The following is a 10710-nucleotide window of genomic DNA, read 5'->3' as shown; positions in this document are numbered from 1 at the left end:
TTTTCAGAAGGGCCAGGGGAGGCCGGCTAGGCTACCCATGGCTATTTACTCCGACATGGGCTTTAAGGGAAAAAGAGGAGAAGCCACGAGGGCTGGCCATGCGCCCCCCATGGGCCTAGCCCGAATTGGACTAGGGGAGGGGCTGTGCCCCCTCTTTCCTTCTCCTCCCCTTCTCCTTCCTTCCCCCTCCTAGTAGGAATAGGAAAGGAGGAATCCTACTCCTACTAGGAGGAGCCTCCCACCTTTATATACGTGGGGAGGGAGCACCCTAGAACACACAACTTGATCAGTTGATCTTTTAGCCGTGTGCGGTGCCCTCCTCCACCATAATGCACCTCGGTCATACCATAGGCGATGCTTAGGCGAAGCCCTGCGTCGGCAGCATCATCATCACCGTCATCACGCTGTCGTGCTGACGGAACTCTCCCTCAAAGCTCTGCTGGATCGGAGTTCGTGGGGCGTCACCGAGCTGAACGTGTGCTGAACTCGGAGGTGCCGTGCGTTCGGTACTTGGATCGGTCGGATCGTGAAGACGTACGACTACATCAACTGCGTTCTCATAATGCTTCCGCTTACGGTCTACGAGGGTACGTGGACGACACTCTCCCCTCTCGTTGCTATGCATCACCATGATCTTGCGTGTGCGTAGGATTTTTTTGAAATTACTGCGTTACCCAACAGAAATATCTACCAGATCCATCTTGTCGGAGTGTTCGAGGCCGATGCGGAGATGATTTTTGGCAATTTGGGAGACCGCCTTTGGCTGAACGGCCGAGCGGGCACCCATGGTAAAACTGCCGAACTGGAGGATCTGCCCAGGAACTAGGGCCCTTCCAAAGGTGATTTTGTCATTGATGACAAGGCGAGCCATCGATCCTTCTGTTGTCGACACAGAGGAACTCTCAATGAAAGCACCAATGTCGGTGCCAAAACCGACAGATCTCGGGTAGGGGGTCCCGAACTGTGCATCTGAGGATCGAAGGTAATAGGAGGCAGGGGACATGATGTTTACCCAGGTTCGGGCCCTCTTAATGGAGGTAATACCCTACTTCCTGCTTGATTGACTTTGATGAGTATAGGGGTTACAAGAGTTGATCTACCTCGAGATCGTAATGGCTAAACCCTAGATGTCTAGCCTGTATGATTTTTGATTGCCTCTACGGACTAAACCCTCCGGTTTACATAGACACCGGAGGGGGCTAGGGTTGTACAGAGTCAGTTTACAAAGAAAGGAAACTACACATCCGATCGCCAAACTTGTCGTCTAAGCAAAGGAGAGTCCCATCCGGACATGGGGAAGGCCTTCTATCTTGTATCTTCGCGGCCCATCAGTCCGGCCCATGTCACATAACCCGACCATCCGAGGACCCCTTAATCCAGGACTCCCTCAACTACCTTCCAATATATGAATCTTTACCTCTCGACCATTTCGGGACTCCTCATCATGTCCGTGTCCGGGTCTCCGAACAAACTTTGGTCACCAAAACACATAACTCATAATACAAATCATCATCAAACGTTAAGCGTGCGGACCCTCCGGGTTCGATAACTATGTAGACATGACCGAGACACATCTCTGGTCAATAACCAATAGCGGAACCTAGATGCTCATATTGGTTCCTACATATTCTACGAAGATCTTTATCGGTCAAACCGCAATAACAAAATACGTTATTCCCTTTGTCATCGGTATGTTACTTGCCCAAGATTCAATCGTCGGTATCATCATATCTAGTTCAATCTCATTACCGGCAAGTCTCTTTACTAGTTCTGTAATGCATCATCCTGTAACTAACTCATTAGTCACATTGCTTGCAAGGCTTATAGTGATGTGCATTACCGAGAGGGCCCAGAGATACATCTCCGATACTCGGAGTGACAAATCCTAATCTTGATCTATGCCAACTCAATAAACACCTTCGGAGACACCTGTAGAGCATCTTTATAATCACCTAGTTACGTTGTGACATTTGATAGCACACAAGGTGTTCCTTCGGTATTCGGGAGTTGCATAATCTCATAGTCAGAGGAATATGTATAAGTCATGAAGAAAGCAATAGCAATAAAACTTAATGATCATTATGCTAAGCTAATGGATGGGTCTTGTCCATCACATCATTCTCTAATGATGTGATCACGTTCATCACATGACAACACATGTCTATGGTCAGGAAACTTAACCATCTTTGATTAACGAGCTAGTCAAGTAGAGGCATACTAGGGACACTCTGTTTTGTCTATGTATTCACACATGTACTAAGTTTCTGGTTAATACAATTCTAGCATGAATAATAAACATTTATCATGATATAAGGAAATATAAATAACAACTTTATTATTGCCTCTAGGGAATATTACCTTCAAAAACCACCTCGAAGCTATTCTTTTCGATCGATCTATACAAGAGTTGGTACTAAAATAACACCAAATAATTTCATATTCATAATACTCAATCCTACACAAAGAACCTCAAAGAGTGCCCCAAGATTTCTACCGGAGAAACAAAGACAAGAACGTGCATCAACCCCTATGCGTAGATTACCCCAATGTCACCTTGGGAATCCGTGAGTTGAGTGCCAAAACATATATCAAGTGAATCAAAATAATACCCCATTGTCACCACGGGTATTCATATGCAAGACATATATCAGGTGTTCTCAAATCCATAAAAGTATTCAATCCGATAAAACGAAATCTCAAAGGCAAAACTCACTTCATCACAAGATAAAGAGGGGAAAACACCATATGATCCGACTATATTAATAAAGCCCATGATACATCAAGATCGTGACATCTCAAGAACACGAGAGAGAGAGAGATTAAACACATAGCTACTGGTACAAACCCTCAGCCCCGAGGGTGTACTACTCCCTCCTCATCGCGGTGACCGCCGGGATGATGAAGATGGCCACCAGTGATGATTTCCCCCTCCGGTGGAGTGCCGGAATGGGGTCTAGATTAGTTTTCGATGGCTACAGAGGCTTGCGTCGGCGGAACTTCTCATCTAGGGTTACCCCGAGGGTTTTTGGAATATTTGACGATTTATAGGGCGAAGAGGGGTATGGGAGGCCACCGAGGTGGGCACAACCCACCTGGGCGCGCCTGGGCCCCCAGGCGTGCCCTGGTGGGTTGTGCCCCCCTCGGGGCACCCCCCAGGTGCTGCTCTGGCCCATCGGATGTCTTCTGGTCCATAAAAAATCCACAAAAAGTTTCGTGGTGTTTGTACTCCGTTTGATATTGATTTCCTGCGATGTAAAAAACAAGCGAAAAACAACAACTGACATTGGGCACTGGGTCAATAGGTTAGTCGCAAAAAATGATATAAAGTTGCTATAAAATGATTGTAAAACATCCAAGAATGATAATATAACAGCATGAATACTTCATAAATTATAGATACGTTGGAGACGTATCAGGGCCTTAAAAGGCCAAGTAGTGGAAATAGAATTGGGCCACAAGGGTCCAATAGGGGTGGCGCCTGATGACCCACAAGTATAGGGGATCAATTGTAGTCCTTTCGGTAAGTAAGAGTGTCGAACCCAATGAGGAGCAGAAGGAAATGACAAGTGGTTTCAGCAAAGTAATCTCTGCAAGCAGTGAAATTGTCGGTAACGAGTAGTTTGATAGCATGGTAATTTGTAACGAGCAAGTAACGGTAACGGTAAATAAAGTGAATCAAGGTAGCCCAATCCTTTTGTGGCAAAGGACAGGCCAAAACAGTCTCTTATAATAAGCAAAGTGTTCTTGAGGGTACACGGGAATTTCATCTAGTCACTTTCATCATGTTGGTTTGATTCGTGCTCGCTACTTTGATAATTTGATATGTGGGTGGACCGGTGCTTAGGTGTTGTTTTTACTTGAACAAATCTCCTACTTATGATTAAACCCCTCTCAAGCATCTGCAACTATGAAAAAAGTATTAATATAAAATCTAATCATAGCATTAAACTTTTGGATCCAAATCAGTCCCTTACGAAGTAGCGCATAAACTAGGGTTTAAGCTTCTGTCACTCTCGCAACCCATCATCTAATAACTACTCCACAATGCATTCCCTTAGGCCCAAATATGGTGAAGTGCTATGTAGTTGATGTTCACATGACACCACTAAGGGAATCGCACATACATATCATCAAAATATGGAACACATATCAAGTTCACATGATTACTTGCAACATGACTTCTCTCATGACCTTAAGAACAAAGGTAACTAATCACAAATGATAATCATGCTCAAGATCAGAGGGGTATTAAATAGCATAATGGATCGGAACATATAATCTTCCACCAAATAAACCATATAGTAATGAACTACAAGATGTAATCAACACTACTAGTCACCCACAAGTACCAATCTGAGGTTCCGGTACAAAGATTGAACACAAGAGATGAACTAGGGTTTGAGAGGAGATGGTGATGTTGAAGATGTTGATGGAGATTGCCCTCCCCAAGATGGAAGTTCCCCCGGCGGAATCGCTCCGTCAGAGAGCAAAAGTGCTCCTGCCCAAGTTCTGCCTCGAGACGGCGGCGCTTCATCCTGAAAGTCCTCTCCTCATTTTTTCTAGGTCAAAATGACCGATATACCAGAAGATGGGCACCGGAGGTAGGCCGAGGAGAGCATAACCCACCAGGGCATGCTTGGGGGTCCTGGCGTGCCCAGGTGGGTTGTGCCCACCTGGTGGGCCTTCTCCGGTAGTTATTTGCTCCAGTATTTTTTATATATTGCAAAACAATTCTCCGTAAATTTTCAATTCGTTTGGAGATGTGCAGAATAGGTAACTCCGACGTAGCTTTTTCAGGTCCAGAATTCCAGTTGCTGGCATTCTCCCTCGTTGTGTAAACCTTGCATATTATGAGAGAAAGGCATTAGAATTATTCCATAAAGCATTATTATGCATAAAAACATTATAAATAACAATAGAAAAACATGATGCAAAATGGACGTATCAGCGCCTCCCTCTCCATGGAAAGGAGGGAGGGGAAGCCAAATTGGAGGGGAAATTCTCCTCCTCTTGGCCATCCAAGGAGGGAGGATTCCTTCCCTCCTTGTGGCGACAATTGGCACAAGCTTTGGAGCCTCCTCTAGTTCATCCAGTTCTAGTTCTAGTTGATCCTAGTTGATCTAATTAGAGCTAGAACTAGTTTCCCTAATCCTCATAATTAGAAGCCCAGTGTGGTTCTACTATCTCCCCTCTAATTCTCTGGTGAAAATTATCTCTGGACGGTGAAGCGCTGCCAGATCGTGAAGACAGTACGCTCGCAACCAAGTAGAGAGGTCGTGCTTTCAGTCTTACGTTCAAGTGATCATTCGAGGGCGGTTCGCGGGATCATCATCAATGGTTCGAGGGACTCCAAGTACGATTTACACCGAATCATCTACTTCCGCTGCACTCCAGAGTCGGTAATGATTGTTGATCCAAACATTATATGCATCTTCATATTGTTCTTGGGTGATCGTAGGGCGATTTGTTTGGTTTTCTACTATGTTTCCCAACAACTTGCGCTTTGTTATACCTGGTTGATGAGTCCAAATTATGTGATTATTTTGCTAGTTTTTTTGTGCCTACTAAGCAGGCTTTATGGAATTTTACCGCGTTCGCGCACTTCTTTTTGTCGTTTTTCTCATATGACGCTTTTCTGGACCCAATGATATTTTATGGAAGAAATCCCAGGGAATGGTAGTGGAATCATGTATTTAAAGTGATAATTACCTACCATAAAAGAATGAAGCAAAATGGGCAAAGAGGCAATCGTCGCTGAGCCTTTAGGGCAAAAGACAACGTTCAATATGCCCGCGCCCGCCCGTATGAGCGGTTGTATGGAGTACCATCATCGCCGCCAGGTTAACTGTATTCACCCCGTGAAGAAGGATCGTGGATCGGAGACCCAGAGAGACCAGAAAACTTGTCCAGGAGCAGGAACCCTAGCCGCCGGAGTGATCCGGAGGGAGGAACCGACAAGGAGGAGGCCGTCGCCTCCACCACCTTCACCGGGAAGGCTCCAACATCATCCCCACTGTCATCATCATCATCATCATCATCATTCACATGCCGCTCGTTGTAATCTCGGGAACCCTAAGGGGGATAACTTGTGTGTTACATGTGTAATTCATTCATGGCCTTTACCCCGGGTGTTATGATGTTTGTTGCCATCATGAGTGAGTAGTTCCCTTAGTTCTCATGTATATGGATGAACCCTAGTGTGTAATAGATCGTTGATATTAGGATTTAATATCCTCTTTGCATGTTTACGTTAATAATATTTTTGACGTTGGGTGAAGTCGACCATCCAATGTATGCCAATTTTGGATGGAAGGTTATTACTGTTGGCGAACCGTGTGGTTGCGGAGGTGGATGATACATCTCCAATGTATCTATAATTTATGAAGTATTCATGCCATGTTAAAAAAATTATATGGTTTTGGTATGATTTGATTAGAACTAATCCGGACTGACGCTGTTTTCAGCAGAACTACTGTGGTGCTTTTTTTGTGCAGAAATAAAAGTCTTCGGAATGGGATGAAAATTTACCGTGATTTTTTATGGACCGGAAGAGACCCACCGGGCACCTAAGATGGATCAGGGTGTGGCCGAGGGAGCCACAAGCCTGGGGGCGCCCCCCTCCCCTCGAGCTTGTTGTCCCCTCGGGCACCTCCCCTGGCGTCTGGCTAGCCTCCGGCTGGGAGACTGCCGCCAGCCGGACCCGTCTTTATCGAAACCTACAGTCGCCATCTTCAACATGCTTTCGGGGGAAACCTGTGGAGTACCTCAGCCCATGACTGCTGGACCTCAACAGCTTCAGGGGCTATCGTCAGGGGGATGACCCCCGGGTAGGCTCAAGGAAACAAGTTAACATTTCAAAACATCGGGACGGTTCAGATCCCTCAAACCGACAGGCCCTCAAGCCGACTCCCCCAGCAGGAGGTCGGCTGGGCGCGGTGCATCGCTTGGGCCGATTGGTCGCAGCCGGCAGCCGGCGGGTTCAACACCCGTCAAATCCAACCGTATGACAAGACATCCACCACATCGTGGAGAGCATGGCTACAGTGTCGCCGAACAATTTTTCAAAAATTTAACCATTTCCCAAAAAATGAATAAATTACGAAGAATGTGAACCTTTTTTCAAATTTCTGAATATTTTCCTAGATGACGAACATATTTTAAGTTCTGAACAAAAAAAGAAAACATGATCATTTTTTAAATCCTGAAAAAAAGTTAAAAAAGAATATTTTTAATGGAAACAAAATTTGTATAGTATGCCTTTTTCCGAAATGCCAACAAAATTTGAAACATGGGAACATTTGTTGAAATTGCAAACAAAATGATTAAACCGCAAACAGTTTTTTAAGGATGAACATTATTCTGAAATGCTGAATTTTCTTTGAAAATAAAAACATTTTTTTGAAAACCATGAACATGAACATTTTTCTGAAAATGTGAACAAATTTGAAAACAGGAACCTTTTTCTGAAATTCTTGAACTTTTGCTAAACACGAACAATTTTTGAAATTATGAACAAAATTTAAAGACAAGAACTTTTTTTGAATTTCGAACAAATTTTGATAATAAGAATTGTTTTTGAAATTTCTAAAGTTTTTTTAAAACATGATATTTTTTATAAAAATATGAACAAAAATTTAAGAAGAGAACATTTTTTTAAAACTATCAAAAAATATTCGAAATTTCCGAACTGAAAAATAGGTAAAAAAATATGGAAAAAGAACAAAAAAGAAACAGAAACAGAAAAATAAAAACGAAAAGTTAACAAAAAAGTAAATAAAAAAGAAAACCCGATTCAGGAACCTTCTAACCTTCTAGAAGGTTCCCAAAAGCGATAAAATGGCTGGGATCTGGAAGGTTCCTTTTTTTGAGAAATGGATCTGGAAGGTTCCTAAAACCGAAAGCGCTGTTACACGTTAACGGGCCGGCCCAGATTTGGCGTTCGATCATAAGCATGTGGGACGAGACTTGCCTGCTCCCTCCCCGTGTGCCCATCCGTGCTCCCGCATATGTGGTTTGATTTGATTGGACAAAATAAGGCCTGGCCACACCCCCTTAAAATCAGGGAGGAAGATGATTAGATTAGAAAGGAAAAAGGGAAAAGACAGCCGTAGGATGAAGTGGGAGCATGGATGCGAGCATGAAGAGGGAGCAGGCAAGCCGGATCCAAGCCTGTGCGAAAAGTAAACAATTTGACGCAAAAATGCGTTAAATAGAATATTCCCCCGCGTACGGGGGCATATAGGAGGAAAGTCGGTCTCTGTGACAAAACTGTCGCTGATTCGCACAGACGCAGCTACTAGCGAACAAGGTGGGATGGCCCAATTTGCATCCAGTTTTGGGAACCTTCTTAGGCCCCGCTTGGTTCCTCATTTTAGGGCCTAATACACCTGTAAAATATACCCCTGTAAAATAAAAACGGATGGGCCTGTCGTTGGTGCTTGGCATGTCGTTTTTGGGCTATAAGTTTTACACTGGTTTTCTCGTTTACACCCGTATCAGGCCGGTATCCGATACAGACCAGAGGCCGTCGTTTTTCCCCACCTCGCCTCTCGCTCGAGACCTAGATCGAGTTGCGCTGCCGGGAGGCGCCGGCGCTGGTGTCCACGAGGTGGTCAAGCAACGGCGTTCGCGACGGCGACGTGGTGAGGCGCAGAAGACGGTGGCCACGACGGGGGTTAGGCGCGCCGACGACGGCGACTCGTTCCTGGCCGCGACGGTGACGGCGACTCGCTCCTGGCCGCGACAGTGACGGCGACTCGCTCCTGGCCGCAACGGCGACGTTGGCGGCAGCCGTGACCTGACCGTGACGGCGAATCGCTCATCCTCCTCTGCTCCACCAAGGTATCCTCCCTCCTCCTCCTCCTCTGCCATCCCTCCCCGCCCCTTCCCCGTTCAACCGGCGGTGGAGTACTCCTTGGTGACGTGGCCGTCCTGCTTGGTCATGATTAGCCCGAACCCTCCTGCCAGTTAATAGCTGCTGCCAAAGTTTCACAAGAATTCAGTTCGTTAGCTGCTGTCGAAGTTCAGAAACCTGAAGATTGGAAATTGCTTGTGTAGTCTGTGCTGTTGAATATGCGTGTACTCACGCATATTTTACAAGTGGATTGAAACCTGGAGAGCCAAGCACATATTACAACCGGATAGAAAATACCACCCTTCGGAATGTATTTGGTTGGAGGCTGGTATAATACAGGTGTAAAAGATTACAGGGGTGGCAGAAAAACTACATTCCAAGCGGGGCCGGATCGGTTTTGGGAAGCTTCTAGAAGGTTGCTAAACAGGTTTTCAGTGGTTTTTGGTTTTATCTTTTTCTGTTTTTTCTTTTCTTCATTGTTCATTTTTTCTGTTTTCCTTTTATTTTTTCTTATTTATTTTTCCTTTATCCCTGTTTCTATTTCTTTTATAATTCCCTTTTCTACTTGTTTTTTTTCATTTTCCTTTTTCAAAATTTCATAAAATGTTCGAAATTGTAATAAAAATTCAGAAGGTCAAAAAATGTTCCTGTTTTTTAGTTTTTTTTCAGAAGTTAAAAAAATCATGAGTTTTATAAAATGTTTGCATATTTAAAAATATGTTCACCTCTTGTTCATAAGTTCAAGAAAACATTCAAATTTTAACTTTTGTTCACAAATTCAGAAAGTGCCCTGATATTTAAAAAATGTTCTCATAACTGTAACAATCTTTGCCTTTTAAAGTATGTTCATAAGCTTAAAAAAAGTTCATGTTTTCAAATTTTGTTCCCAAATTGAATAAATGTTTGTAATGTTTGCTTTTTAAAAAAATTGTTCGGAGTTTCACATTTTGTTCACAGATGCAAAACTGTTCCCCTTTTATCAAAATGTTCATATTTTTTAAAAAAAATACCTATTCAAAAAAAAGTTCAGTTTATAAAAAATTTGTTCACATATTAAAAAAATGTTTGAACTTATTTATTTTTCTTCTCAAATTTTAAAAGTGTTCTCTTTTTAAAAATTACTTTTTTCAAACTAATGTTTAAATTTGGAATTTGACAAAACGTTCGAATCTTGTATTGCCTTTAGCTCCATGTGCCATATTAAACCAACAAAGCTCATTAATTACGTTGGTTTTTTTAGGGGTGAAGCCAAATTATTCATCAAAGTCCACAAAGCATGGGATACAAGTCAGAGCCTCGGGTTGGCCTAACCAGATGTGGCGCCCCGGCCCTAGCGAGGGTGAATACTTGGCAAGTTTATGTGCGTCCCTATTAGTCGCACGACCTTCAAACATAAAATTACAAACGAAAGAAGAAGCTATACTTCTAATCTCTTGAATAATTGCAGTGTTTCTGTCCATATGTGATTTTGAGATATCACTAACCACTTGCTTAGCGTCACAGGCGATGATCAGATTATTCAGGTCGAGGTCTTCAGCTAGGGCAAGCACTTCTCTGTAACGCCCTCGATGCGGCTATATCTCCCACGTGTCAAAGCACGACTTAGAGGCATAACCGCATTGAAAGCAATGTCGCAAGTGAGGTAATCTTCACACAACCCATGTAATATATAAGGGACAGAGATACATAGTTGGCTTACACTCGCCACTTCACACAATTACATGAATAAAGCATTACATCATCCAAATACAATCAAGGCCCGACTACGGAGCCAAAATAAAAGAAGACTACCCCAAATGCTACACAGATCCCCGATCGACCCCAACTAGGCTCCACTACTGATCAACTAGAATGAA

The sequence above is a fragment of the Triticum urartu genome, chromosome 6A (assembly GCF_056163025.1).
Source record: "Triticum urartu cultivar PI428250 chromosome 6A, HENAU_Tu73, whole genome shotgun sequence".
NCBI lineage: Eukaryota > Viridiplantae > Streptophyta > Magnoliopsida > Poales > Poaceae > Triticum > Triticum urartu.
Note: the sequence above shows the minus strand (reverse complement) of the source record.